Here is a 14,557-nt window from a genome sequence, read left to right as displayed (position 1 = left end):
TGGGTTCCTCTTTGTTCCAGAAGGCAAAGCTCCAGATGGTGTCCGTACCGCCCAGTACCAATCGCTCCTCCTGATCCCCCTGGTGCCATGATACGTCCCGTTGGTCTACGCAGCCGAAGATGAAGGAAACCGATGAAAGCTCCCCAATAATACCGAAGTAGTGTTGAAATGTCCGTGCCATTTCAAGGTGGCCGGAATGTTTGTTACCAAACCTAAATTTAGTTTTTTGTTATATGTAAAATTTATTTAAATATTTCTGTAATTGTCAAATTGTAAAAAAGTGAACAACCCTAATACGAGAAATAGCATAGCAGTGAGTTACCGCATGAATTGTTTTGACGCGGTAACTCACCAACCAGCTGATGCAACAACAACAAGTCAGCATAAGATCAGTTGAAATAAATTCTCGTGGCGGCAACATCTAGTCCGTACTTATTTGTTTTGTCGGTCGAGTGATAGCAGAATAAAGTGTTGTTTCATTTTGTGTAAACCGGTTGTATTGAATTGCGCTCTAATTCGCATCCGAAAACCCGCACTAGAAAGATTTGTGCTGTGTGTTCTTTGCGGACTGAAAAGGTGCAACCAATTCGGACCTCCCGGCCAAGCAGCAGTGAAATAGCACCGAACCAGCAGCGAACAAAACGACCCACCAGCGGTGAAGAATTTTGCGTTCTTTGGTGCTACTTTCCCGTACCGTTGGCGAAGCAACGGAAAGTAAACCCTCCGATCACAGAACCCGGTAAGCTACCCCCTGAATCCTCAACACGTATTTCACAAACCTCGACTAAACAGCTTCAAGTCTTTTGGACCAAACCATCGTATAAGGAGACCAAACTTCCGAGGCATACTCTAGTAATGATCGCCCTAGGGAACAGTGTAATGATCGAGACCAGTAAGGGGGGGAGGAGGGACTCTTACGGCACTCTTCGAGGAATCCGAGGGTGCGATTTGCTCTGGAAAATATATGAAAATTGTGATCGCGATTGGTCAATTTCGAGTCTAGAAGCACCCCGAGGTTCTTAGAAGCAACCACACTTTCGATTTATGGATTAGAAATATGATAATAAAACTATCGGATCGACTCTATTTGTTGACACCAACGCGGAGACAGTTTGTTTCACACCATTTGATGAATTTATCGATGAGAGTTTGTAAGATGAAACAGTCAGCACCAGATCTGATTTAAGCGTAAACTTTAAGATCACCTGCGTAAGACGTTCTGCATTGTTGTGGGAGCAGCGAGTGTACATCATTGAAAAATATTGAGAACAGCAGAGGACCTAGGTTGCTGCCTTGTGGTACTCCAGAAAAGTAGGTGAATTCGCTGGACACACAGCTGCCTAATTTATCGGCCATTTTCCTATCTATAAGGTAGGATTTTAGCCATTGAACTAATTCGCTTGAGAATTCCAGTCATTGTAGCTATGCTAGTAGAAATCGATGGTTTACTCTATCAAAGGCGGCTTTCAGATCTGTATATATTGTGTCGATCTGAAACCCATCCTCAATTGCTTTCAGGCAGGTCGAAGTAAACAGCAGAAGATTCGTAGTTGTCGAGCGTCCTGGTTAGAATCCGTGTTGGTCTAATGATATGTATGCTTTGACATTTGTAGGAATTGTCGTTGATATCAGTATTTCCATGAGCTTAGAACATGCACAGAGTGAGGTAACACCTCTGTAATTCCGGACGTCCTGTTTGTCTCCTTTTTTAAATGCGGAAAATAATGTCGAATTTTTTCATCGTGGAGGAAACGTAGATGTCTGTAGATGTCGTAGATGTCGTAGATGGGCGCAGTTTTTAGTACTATTGTGGGTATACCATCTGGCCCTGGGCAAGTGGACGGTTTTAGTTTCGTGATTGCAATTCAAACTTCCTCTTCGGTGTATGTAGGAATGGAAATGAGGGAAATTTTCGAGTGCTTTCTGAATATCTGCATCATAAGTTGGATCGTTCGAAAAGACGCTAGGGAAATGCTCCCCGAAAAGCTCGCAGTGTTCTGGCGTTGTCGCTGTTTTTGTTCCCGGAGTAATCGTCCTTCCTTTTGTCGTTCCAAAAATTTCAGAAACTTCTAGGGTTGCGCTTCAGATTGTTTTGAGACTGCATTACCTATATAACGCCGGTAAAGAAAACAGTTATGCTTCTTGTAAGCGTTACTTGATGCAATAAAAGCTGCTTTCGATGTGGGATTTCTGTTACGCGCATTAAATTATCCCTAAAATGGAAGGATTGTGTAACTATTTCAGATGAAAATTATAAAAAAAAACTAATAATAGACTTTAAACAGCCAAACAAAACTTTCTCAGGCATATAGAACTTCATTTGAAGAAGTTAGAAAAAAATGATCACGGATTACTATGATCGGTTTTGTCCAAAAAATTAGTTTGTTAATGTGAGTTTTATCAAACATAGTATAATCATTAATTCCTATTCAACATATGTAAAAGTTTTTTTTATAAACACCTTTTCTTCATCTTATCAGAGAAAAAAAATGACAAAAACTTGAGACAGCCCGTTGATGGTACATTGCATGCATTGCACAATAATATATCTAATCTATTGCAATGTTATCGATAAAACAAATACATGATTACCATCTGATTTCGGTGCCTTTTTTCAACCTTGTTAATTGCAACGAAAAAAAATTCAGTTAATCATCCACACTCATCAGGGAGCTTTAAAAACCAAAAAATATAACGAGAATGTTAAAAAACTATATCATCTGTAAAACGTAAGATGATTAAAAATTTCAAAGATTTATTTTAAAGTTACAATTCGAGCATAACTCCGTCCGATGACGCATGCCCACTGTTTACTTTGCTGGTGGGCGGCTTAACACATTTCCCAATCCAGCCAGCCAGCATCAAGCATGCACGCAGGTACGTACCGAGATTGAATCTAATTGCGGTAACCTTCTGCAAGTATTTACAATCGGTAAACATGTTTACCTATTGGCATGCAGAAAGAAAGAACCTAGTCGGGCATAATTTTTGAAAACGGTTTAACTAAACAGGTTAGTTCCAGCTTATGGGTATCAAATTTTCGTAGGAATTTCAAGTGTGATCGTTCGTTTTTTATGTATAACTTTGGCCCATTTGAAAATGGATGACAGATAGTAGTACTCTAATAAAGGGCGGCAAGCGCGCGCTGCCTCTTTAGGAATAAATGCTATGTTTACTTATTGATACGAAAGACTGGGTGAGGTACCGTCGCATTTAGATCTTCTTCTTCCGAATAGGAACCTTTTCGTTATCGGGCCCTTCTATTTTTTTTTTGTTCATCCCTGGAGAGAAAGATCGCGCGGTTCGGTGTAAACAAATGTTTAACTATAAAGACAGAGAAATTCAAATTAATATTACACTTAAATCATAAATCAAAGATTTGGTATGAGTGCTCCTCACAATGTGCAGTACGCGCATTAGGCATATCATAAGATTAGTCCAGGGTTGCCATCCGTCCCGCAAAAGCGGGACATGTCCCGCTGTCCCGCTTTTTCCTCAAAATGTCCCGCCTTTTTTCTTGGTAAGAATTTACTAAGTTAACTGTCTAGCAATGGAAAAAATCATGCTTTAGTCGCATTTTGAATTCTATGATGAACATAAAACCTTTGAAATACATCTTTCTCAAGTAACACTGAATGATTTATGAGAATCTTCAGGCCACTTATGAAACTTAAACTTGGTCTTGTAGCCTTTTAAAAAACCTGAAATTTTATATTTTTTTTTTTTTTAATTTACAACTAGTTTATTAAAGGCCTTTTACTTTTACAAAGTTTAAATGTGCCGAGGGTCTTTGTATCACTGGTTAGTAGGGAGGGGGCCGTAATAGTCGCGGCGACTCAACAGTTAAAAAAAAAAACAAAATTTTAATAAGGGAAAAGGAAGGGGTTTGTAGGGTTTATTCTTCGATATCAGTGTTCCATTAGGGTCCGGTGGTGGCCTCCTGTAGCTGTGGTTTCGGTAGCTACGGTTTGGTATCGGTTTCCGATCTTCTGGCCAGCCTTCTTCATGAATGTGTCGAACCCGTTGGATGAGAGGTGGTACTAATAAATAAACAAAACAGACATTAAATGGAGAACACACAAGGGGAGAGTTTACGTGGGTAAGCGGACTAAACGACCGAGTCAGACAGCTTGAGATATTTGTAAATTGGGAACAAATATCCAAAATCTAAGTTTGCCAAAATGTCTCGAATTGGAACACCAGGTAATCTACCTCGGGCCCTAAGGGTATCCAGTAGCCAAGCCCTCGTTTGATCATACCTTTCACACGTCCATACAACATGACCGATGTCGTGGTAGCCATCCCCACAAACGCAAACATTGGTTGCAGCGAGATTAATACGAAACAAGTGCGCGTCAAGCCGGCAGTGACTTGACATGAGCCGAGAAATCACGCGAATGAAGTCGCGACTCAAGTTAAAATGCTTGAACCATGCCTTCGTCGGAACCTTAGGGATAATCGTATGGAGCCAACGTCCCTTTGTGCCATTATCCCAGCTAGACTGCCAAGCGTTAATCGCTAAAGTGCGAGGTATTGAAAAATATTCATTGTAAGTTATTATCCTCTCAAAGATTTCACCTCGTAACGCGCCCACCTTAGCCAATGAGTCCGCCTTCTCATTGCCTTGTATAAGACAATGAGACGGGATCCAAGCTAAGGTAATCCTATACGAATTTTCGATCAAAGCGCCCAATATCCCTGAAATTTCCAGCAAAAAATGGGAAGAGCGCTTCATCAGTTTCATCGATCGAATCGCCTCAACGGAGCTGAGACTATCCGAATAGATGAAATAGTGGTCTACGGGCAGTGTGCGAATGTGTTCCAAGGTGCAGTAAATAGCGGCTAGCTCAGCAGTGTAAACGGAGCATGGCTCTCGAAGCTTGAACGAAGCTTCAAAGCCCTCATTGTACACTGCGAAGCCAGTCGCGTTGTCGATTCTAGAACCATCAGTAAAGAACATTTTCATAGGATCAATTTCACGTACTTTTGAAGCAAAGATTGAAGGAATGATGTTGGGTCGGACATGATCTGGTATTCCACGGATGTCAGCGGTCATGGACAGATCGAATTTTATCAAGGAACTGCTAATTGGGTAAAAGTGACTCGTGTCCGAATTTAATAAAGAAGGATTTATTTCTAATTGACTTAAAGTTTTATAATTATTTACATATTTTACTTGCGGATTAATATTCATAAGCCTTTCCAAATTTTCTATCACCAAAGGATTCATAGTTTCACTTCGAATTAGGAAACGTAGCGATAAATCGAAGAACCGATTTTTCAACGGCATTATTCCCGCCAGTACTTCGAGACACATCGTATGTGTCGACTGCATACTACCCATGGCAATACGCAAACAACGATACTGTATTCGTTCTAGTTTAATCAAGTGGGTATCCGCGGCTGACCCAAAGCAAAAGCTTCCGTATTCTATGACCGACAGTATCGTTGTTTGGTATAACCTGATGAGATCCTGTGGATGAGCACCCCACCAGGTTCCAGTAATCGTTCGAAGAAAATTGATTCTCTTTTGGCATTTTTGTGTCAAGTACCTAATATGTTTTCCCCAGAGGCATTTAGAGTCGAACCAGACACCCAAATACTTAAAACTAAGAGATTGAGTTAGAGTTCTACCCATCATAAGGAGCTCTATTTGAGGAGGGGAATGCTTCCTTGAAAAAACTACTAACTCGGTTTTACTAGGCGAAAACTCGATACCTAGATTCCTGGCCCAATGTGATAAGTTATTTAGAGTTTCTTGCAAAGGAGGTTTTATTTGAGTGTCTGTTTTACCTGTGATATGAACAACACAGTCATCCGCAAGCTGTCTTAGCGTGCAATTTTGTGCCATACAAGCATCGATTTCTCGGACATAAAAGTTGTATAGCAGGGGGCTTAAACATGAGCCTTGGGGTAGACCCATGTAACTAATTCGTTCAACTTTGGTTTCTCCATGGCTAAAATGCATGATTTTTTCAGACAACAGGTTATATAGAAAATTGTTCAAAATTGGTGAAAGTCCGCAAGAGTTAAGATTACTAGATAGCACTTCTATGGACACCGAATCGAATGCCCCTTTGATGTCCAGAAATACTGCCCCCATCTGCTCTTTTTGGGCAAACGCCAATTGAATGTCTGATGAAAGTAATGCTAGACAGTCGTTCGTACCCTTGCCTCTACGGAATCCAAATTGTGTACTTGACAACAGATTGTTTGATTCAACCCATTTATCCAGCCGAAAGAGAATCATTTTTTCGAGCAATTTCCGGAGACACGAGAGCATTGCAATCGGCCTATACGAGTTGTAATCAGAAACTGGTTTTCCCGGTTTTTGGATGGCGATGACTTTCACTTGTCTCCAGTCATGCGGAACAATGTTCAGTTCCAAACACTTATTGAATAAATTCAACAAGCGTTTCTTAGCGGTATCTGGCAGATTCTTCAACAAGTTGAATTTGATTCTGTCCAGTCCGGGAGCTGAATTGTTGCAAGACCAGAGCGCAAGTGAAAGTTCGACCATCGAGAATTGATCCTCCGTTTCGGAACTATTCTCTGTATCTCGATAGTGTTTCTGAGCTGGTGCTGCGTCCGGGCAGACCTTTTTCGCGAACTGTATCAGCCATCGACTTGAACTTTCTTCAGTTTCGTTCGAAGGAGTGTGATTTCGCATGTTTCGTGCCGTTCTCCAAAGCGTGTGCAAAGACGTTTCTCGAGATAACCCATCCACGAATCGCCGCCAGTACCCCCGTTTCTTGCCTCTGATCAAGTTCTTGAACTTGCGTTCCAAGGCCAAGTAACGTTGGAACTTCTCTGGTAATCCGGTTCTGCGAAACTCAACAAACGCCTTGCACTTTTCACCTCGCGCGCGTGAGCAATCTCCATCCCACCACGGAGTGGGAGGCCGTTTCTGTATTGTCGAGCTTTCATTCCGTCTGACCTGTGCTCCGATTGCACAGTCCACAATTGTTCCAGAAATAAAACTGTACTCTGCCTCCGGAGACAGTTCATCTGTTGAGTCGATGGCTTCAATGACATCCGATGCATACTTTTTCCAATCTATATTCCTTGTGAGGTCATAAGGAATATTGATTTCTTCGGGTGGACTACGACCACTGGCGATAGAAATATGGATAGGCAAATGATCGCTTCCCTGAGGGTCTTGGATTACCTTCCACATACAATCCAAGCTCAGAGAGGAAGAAGCTAGAGAAAGGTCTAAAATACTATGCTGTGATTGGGATCCATTAATTCGAGTCACTTCCCCATTGTTTAAGACAGTCATGTTGAAGTCGTCGCACAGCTCATAAATAATGTTAGCACGTTCATCATCACGTGAGCTACCCCAGCCCACGCCATGGGAGTTAAAATCTCCTAGAACTAGCCGGGGTTCTGGGAGAAGTGAAATAATATTCGCCAATTGGTTCCGGCTAACGCTTGAAGATGGCGGAATATAAACCGAGGCTAGACAAAGGTCTTGACCTTTTATTCTAGCTTGGCAACTAACGACTTCAATACCTGGAGATGGTTGTAGTGGAATACGATAGAAAGAGTGACATTTCTTGATCCCCAAAAGAACGCCACCCCCTCTTTGACCATCACGATCCAGGCGAATTATGTTGTGGCTATGGAAGGTGAAATCTACGTTTGGAGAGAGCCAAGTTTCGCATAAGGCGAACACATCACAATTCAAATTGTGTACCAATATTTTAAATGGGTCTAATTTTGGTAAAATACTTCTGCAGTTCCATTGCAATACAGAAACAATTTCTCTCCCCTCATTGGATGAATTATCCATCGAAAGAAATTGCTTCTGCGATGAGGGTCATAGTGAGAGCTTTCTTTTTCAAGAATTCTCTCAAAAGGGGTACAAACATATTAACCATAGTCCTCCATCCTGCTGGTACACTGAAAAAGTCCAGGATGAACGCAACAATTTCCGAGAATTTCATCTTACCATCAGCCGAAAAGCTGGGAAAACCATTCGACGATGGATCAGATGCAGTTTCTCTGGGAATTGTTGCATTCCTGTTAGCTACTGAAGGGCCTGAATTCTGAAGGAAAGCCTGGGGTTTTGACTTTCCAGAAAGTGGAGGAAAGTCCTTCGGGGACGGATTAAAACCCGGAGGACTTTTAATAGGAGGGTTAGAATTACTATTTCCACTTTGAGGATTTCTTTTAGTATTAAGTTTGCTGGCAGCTATTCTGGATTGTGTTTTAGTGATGCGTTTCCTTTTTGGAGCCTGTGAAACATTATTTTTTGAAAATGGCCCAGTTGATGTTCCTTCACATGGATCCTCCCCTTCGGATTCATAGTCACTTAGAAGGTCAAACTGGTTCTCTGAGACGATTGGCAAAGACTTCAGAACCATGTCTCTATAGGACATTTTAACACGATTTTTCAAAGAAGTCTTGATTTTTTCCCGGCGCGATATGTACTTAGGGCACGCCGAGAGAGCATGAGATGCTTCACCAGTGCAATACAAACACCTGTTTGCTGCTGGTGTAGTACACGAAGCTTCCTCATGCTTCTCCCCGCACTTAGAGCAGCGTGCCTGATTGCAGCAGTAGGCGGCCGTATGATCCAACTGCTTGCACTTCTGGCAGAACATGACCGAAGGCACATAAAGTCTCACAGGTAGACGAACCTTCCCGATCGCAACGTAATCAGGAAGTGCAGTGCCGGAAAAGGTAACCCGAAAAGAGTTCGACAGGGAAAACTTCCGTTTTTCCCCCTCGCCTGATGCTGACTTTAGTTGACGCGCGTCCAACACCTTGACCGTTGGAAGAGCAGGATCCTTGAATCGGCCAACCCCTGATTCCATTAGGTCATCGACGGTCAAACCCTCTTCGGTTACCACTCCGTCGATTTCCACGTCACGAGCGGGAACGTAAACGCGGTACTCGATCGTAAACCTCTCGTCACAAGCAATGGCGTTTGCTTCCTTCAAGCTACCAACAACAACGCGCATTTTGTTCCGACTCATCGGCTGGTAGCTGACTACGGAAGAGTACGATCGGTCGAGGTCTCGGGAAATTGAAATAACATTTAGGGGTTTCGATTTGGACCGGAAATACACTACCCAGGGTCCCGTCGATTCATTCTGGTAAACCCGACGACGAGGGGGAGGTTTAGGCAGCTCATTATTTTCTTCAAGAGGGGAGTTCATTTGAACGGTTGATGATGATGGATTTGTGCCAAACCTAAATGGAATTTGGGAAAAGGGGGTCTGCGAGGAGGGAGGAGGGGTATCTTCCGTGTCTGTAAGATACATCGGATGATTTTCGATTAATCTCTCGGAAACAGTTTCTTTCGAACTATCATCCTGTAAAGGGGGATCTTTGCCCGCCTCGCCGTCGTCATCCATTAGGCGGGAGCTTACCGAACTAATGGGCTTCTAGTGAAGAACGAAACCTTTGAAATTTTGAATTCTAAATTTTAGGTTAAAAAAAAAAAAAAATTAATAAGAAAAATAAATGACAGAGAGAGAAAGGAAAGTATTAATTAAACAACCAAAATTAAAGTTTTGGGAAAAAAAGGAAAAATACAACCTGTTATTAAGTACACCGTATACCACCTGGCTGGAGACTATACAGAGTCTGTTGTTTCCAGCTGGTCAAAACTGAAGGCTATCTTGCTTGAGGGACGCTGCAACTACACTTCCGTTTTATTTTCCTATAACGGCACACAAGTCCGGCTATGTGAGGAAAATTATTTGCCTTACGGCCAAAGCAGGAGAAAAAAAAAAAAAAAAAAAAACTGTCCTCACACACTACTGCTTTCTTTTTTCACTAAAAGCGCCTCTCAGACGTAGCGCGCAAGATGTGTCGAAACTGAAAAACGTGGTCCGGTCTTTTGTTTGCCGAAGCAAAGATGACCTTCGGTAAAACAATGGCCGCTCGCCACGTTTTCTGAATTATTAAAACACGATTCCAGGAGCACAATTCACTTAAGGGAGCACTTTATTTTGAACCGTTGAACCGATAAACGGTTGAAATCCTTTACACAAGAACAACTGATGTTCTTTATTGGGTAAAAAAACCGACACGCGGGACAAAATAAAATCACGTCCGTTCTGCTTCAGCACTTGGAGTTGAATGAATCAAAATAGGAAAAAAAAAAAAAAAAAAAAAAAAACCTGAAATGTTGCTCGGTTTTTCTAAAAATAAGCAGCATTTTTCATATTTTTTTTAAGGCAACACAGAATACTCTAAAGCTCTAGCATTACAGTAAAATTCGGATTCAGTTAAGTTCTCTTGAAGCAAGTTCATCCAATGTATGAAGAAAATATTGTTCAAGTTGCCTCCAAATAATTATAGATTATAGAATTAAACAGATTAATTTTTGTGCTGGAATCTTAGTTAAATTGCGTTATATTATACACCACCTTTTTCGACTCAATTGTCCAAAGTATATAAAGATGAAAGCTGATGGAAGTTTTCTTGAGTTTTCAAGTTTCTAAACAAATTACCAAACAAACAAATTTTTAAACAAATTACACATAGATTTTTAACGATATCATATCCACCGTTTTCATGTACGACTTGAAATATTTTCTCTCAAATAACGTTTTTATTCTCGAAAACCGTGGAAAATAACAGTACATATGACAAAAAACCGTGTAAATAGAAGTCATGTAGAAAAATTGGGTAAAATCAATCTGCGTTTAAAAAACCCTTTGTGTACTTTCTTTGAACAACTTGGCTGATGATAAAATTATAAGTTTGGCTACACAATTACGCTTTTTTTAAGATTTTCTTAAATGTTTCGCTTTTTTTCGGCTGTGTCCCGCTTTTTCTTCGTGAAATGTCCCGCTTTTTTCTGAAAGTATCTGGCAAGCCTAGATTAGTCTAATCAATTGTTCTTGAATTCTATTTTCTCTGTGTTCGAGTTATTTCAAAATATGTATTACCTTATCAGTGGTATTACTAGCTGAACCCGGTGTGCTTTGCTACACCTTCCAAAAATAAATGAAAACTTAGGAAATTATTGAAATTAGTTTTTTTTTGTAATCAACTTAAATCAAATTTCAACATAATTCATAAGCAACCCCTTTGAAATGAGAGCTTCAACTTTTCGAATTTCGAAAGTTTTCAAGGAATTTCTAATTGCACTGCAAAGATGATTGTTCTGGAACGAACGGGTCACCATGAACCACCCTTAGAGACGAAATGACCCAGTAGCAACATGGCGATGCTGCGCGCATTAACGGCTGAGATGCGCGCCAAAATCATCGGCTTTTCCTCGGCCACGAAGAGGATTTTCCAAAAGGTCGAGCCCAAGTCAGCCCAAGATTCGTTTCTAGATAATTTTCTTAAAAAAAAAGATAATTTTCTAAAACTTGATCTTTAAATTAGTTTTCATTGATCTGAAATTTTTGTAAAAATTTTCCAATCAAACCAGACTTTTCCAGAGAGTTGGTAACAGATTTCTTCTACGTTTCTAGTAATTTATAGTTTTTAGTGATGATCTCCGGATGAATTTCGGAGGGTGCGTTATAAGGGAATTTTTATCTTTCTTGAAATTTTTTCTAATTATGACATTTTTTTCTTTTCTTTGCTTCCAAATTTCATTGTTTCAAAAACATCATCGATTCATGCGATAAGAGGCGATGCGTATTAAGAGCTTCCTTCAACTTGGAGTGCTTTCGCGAGACACTCGTCATAAAAAACGTGACTAACAGTAAAAATTCAAGAGCTGGGACAAAATTGTATAGTATCCATGAATCATCGAGTATAGTTATTTATAGAACAAGGTATGGTAAAAAATAACTTTTTATCAGTTCTGTTATTTCTATCACATACATAACTAGCTGACCCGATGTGCATTGCTACACCTTGCCAAAATAAATGTAATTTGTAAAAATTTATTCAAATTTAGATTTTTGTAAGCATTTTTTTTTAATCAAACTTCATCATGGTTTATAACCAACAACTTTGAAATGAGAGCTGCAGCTGGAGTTCCGAATTGCAATTCAAAGATGGTATATATTATTTTCTGAAGCTTGATCTCAAAACTTGTTTTTCAAGATCTGAAATTTGTTCTCTGTTTTTAAAGCTTCATAATGACTCAAATAATGTCAATATTTTTATGGATTTTCCACCTTTTTTCCCAAAGTGGGAAGTTACGAACTTCCATAAAAACATTTGTCACATCTATTTTTGATTTATGCCAAATATCCGTACTCAAAAAACCCTCTTTTAAAATATAATCCCTTCTTTGAAAAGCTCTTTATCTTAAACTTACATGGGAGCCCCCCCCCCCCCCCCATCTTTTCCAATTTTGTCCCTAACTCTGCTTGAAGAAGGTAGGCTGATTTACCTAGCTCGAGTTTACATAAATTTCTAATTGAAAGAAAAAGATTCGCATATTAGAATTTATTGCTTATTGTACTTTATGGAAATAGAATTTTGAAAACCGATCAATAGCGTGAATTGGGACAGTTTTTTGAGGAAATTTCTAAAATTCTGTATCATGAGCACTTCCAGCCCCTGATTAGCTTAAGATGATGTATTTTTTGGAGTTAAAAAAAATAAGCTATCGAAATTTGAAAAAAAAAACGACGAAAAGGATTTTTAATAAACATTTTCGAACAGCTTTTTTCACCATCCTCGCCCTTCGAAGCAGTTTGAATATCTATCCTTTTTGCGTCAAAATTATGTTAAAAAAATGTTTCGCCATATGCCAAACTCGTGAACATGAGATATTATAGCTTGAAGTTTTCCCAAACAACACTTATCATGGTATGAAAATTATCGATTTTATACAGTGAAAATTTATTTTATTTTAAATAAATTTATTAAAGCAAAAAATATCAATTGCATTACTGAATAATTTCCCCGCCTTTTTTATTTTCTCTTTGAAAGTCAAATATTCAAAAATGTTGGCAAAAAGAAATTTCTAAGTTAACATTTGTCCCGTATATTGGGGCAAGTGTAACTGCAAAGCTTATTTTCAGATACGTCAGAGTTCAAAATGGATTTAATGCGTATATCTGTTTGTTTGTGTTATCAAGTTTCATTGATATATCTGCAGTATTCCAGCAGTATAAATTTATGTTTGCTATTCCACTTTTAACGAATGCTGTTCAAAGCAAATAACCTTCATTTATAAAGACATTTAAGAACTTTAAATATCCGCTTCAGTTTCAACATTCGGAATACCCCTTCTGGTCTTTCCAACATATTGAATCATGTTGATATAAAAAGCTCCCATTTTCAATTCTAAATTCGTTTCAGTTGTGTTTTTGGGCCGAAGTAACAATTTTTAAAAGAAAACCTATTTTTTTTTTAACAGAGAAAAGTTGAACGTTTGAACATGCTCTAGTGTTCTTTGAATGAAAATTCTTTCGGAAAATGAATTCCCTCACTTTTGGTCAATAAAAATCAGTTTATTTCGCTGATACCTTTCAGTTATGAACACGTCAGTCCTGTCTTATCTAATTTAAAGAAAAGGCTCTTGATCAGTTCATGTGTCGGATCGGATTTTTTATCTTCTTTTTCAGTTAAGTACATTTTTACATGTTCAACAAAATATTTCCGATCTACCTCTGTAGAAAACATCTTATTCTAGGGTTGCCATCCGTCCCGCAAAAGCGGGACATGTCCCGCTTTTTTGGAAAATGTCCCGCCGTCCCGCTTTTTACTCGAAATGTCCCGCTTTTTTTAAACTAAGTGTTCAAATAGAAATAAAAAACAAAGTGGCCTTCGTTTGACTAATTTTGCTTTATCAAAATTACACATCACACAATAAAGATGCTTGTTTTTTCTTTGATCCCTTATTTCTTTGGGAATGACCTTTTAAATTTTTCTTTGCAATTCCTATTATTGTCAGTTTTCTATCTATCAAACAAGACATTGCATTTAAATTTGTAAGAAGTACTGGTTTTCAAAAATATGTCATTTTTTACGCATTTTTTCTTTGTCAAGCTCCATTTGAGTATGTGACAAACTTTATTTTTAGTTGTTGGTTAATAAATTATTTTTTAGCACTCGACGTAATTATCCGACTCAGCAACTCTCGTTGGATAAATTTACGACTCGTGCTGAAAAACCACTTTTTGCAAGTTGTTGCATAAATATCTATTTGCTGCATGGCAATTCTTATAGCTTTTCAGTATTTAGAAAAATTACCAAAAAGATCTCATTTTGGGTAATGCTAGTGGTAGATTACTAAAAAATGACACACTGATTTTGCACTAAAACGGAATCTGGAGAATGGCTCATTTGATTTTTATAATTTTGAAATCTTCTCAATCTTGAAACGAAGCTGATGCGACTTTTACCGAGGGATTGCAGTGGAGAGAGAATTCTTTGCATATGGAATGGTAATGATCAAAATTCCACAACTGTTTCACAAAATGCAACAATATGCAACAAATAAGCACATTTTTACTCTCTCTGAGCACCGGTTTCTCTCATTTTAACTTAAGCCTCTAATTCTCTGTAACAAATTGCCACAAATCACCACAAATTCAATTGGCTGAAAAATTAGTGCGATCATTTACGATGATTCTCCGTTTATCTCAGTCCCCTGACTTTTACAGTGAAAAAAATTATG

The 14,557-nt window shown here is 39.0% G+C and overlaps 1 protein-coding gene across 1 annotated transcript in view; it reads right to left on the bottom strand.

Moving 5' to 3' along the window:
- Window positions 1-14,557, bottom strand: part of LOC129751575 (BTB/POZ domain-containing protein 2) — a 90,626-nt gene that overhangs the window by 34,723 nt on the left and 41,346 nt on the right. The gene's annotated exons all lie outside the window — the stretch shown is intronic.

Source organism: Uranotaenia lowii, chromosome 3 (assembly GCF_029784155.1).
Source record: "Uranotaenia lowii strain MFRU-FL chromosome 3, ASM2978415v1, whole genome shotgun sequence".
In the NCBI taxonomy this organism is placed as follows: domain Eukaryota; kingdom Metazoa; phylum Arthropoda; class Insecta; order Diptera; family Culicidae; genus Uranotaenia; species Uranotaenia lowii.
This window is presented reverse-complemented; position numbering and strand designations above follow the sequence as displayed.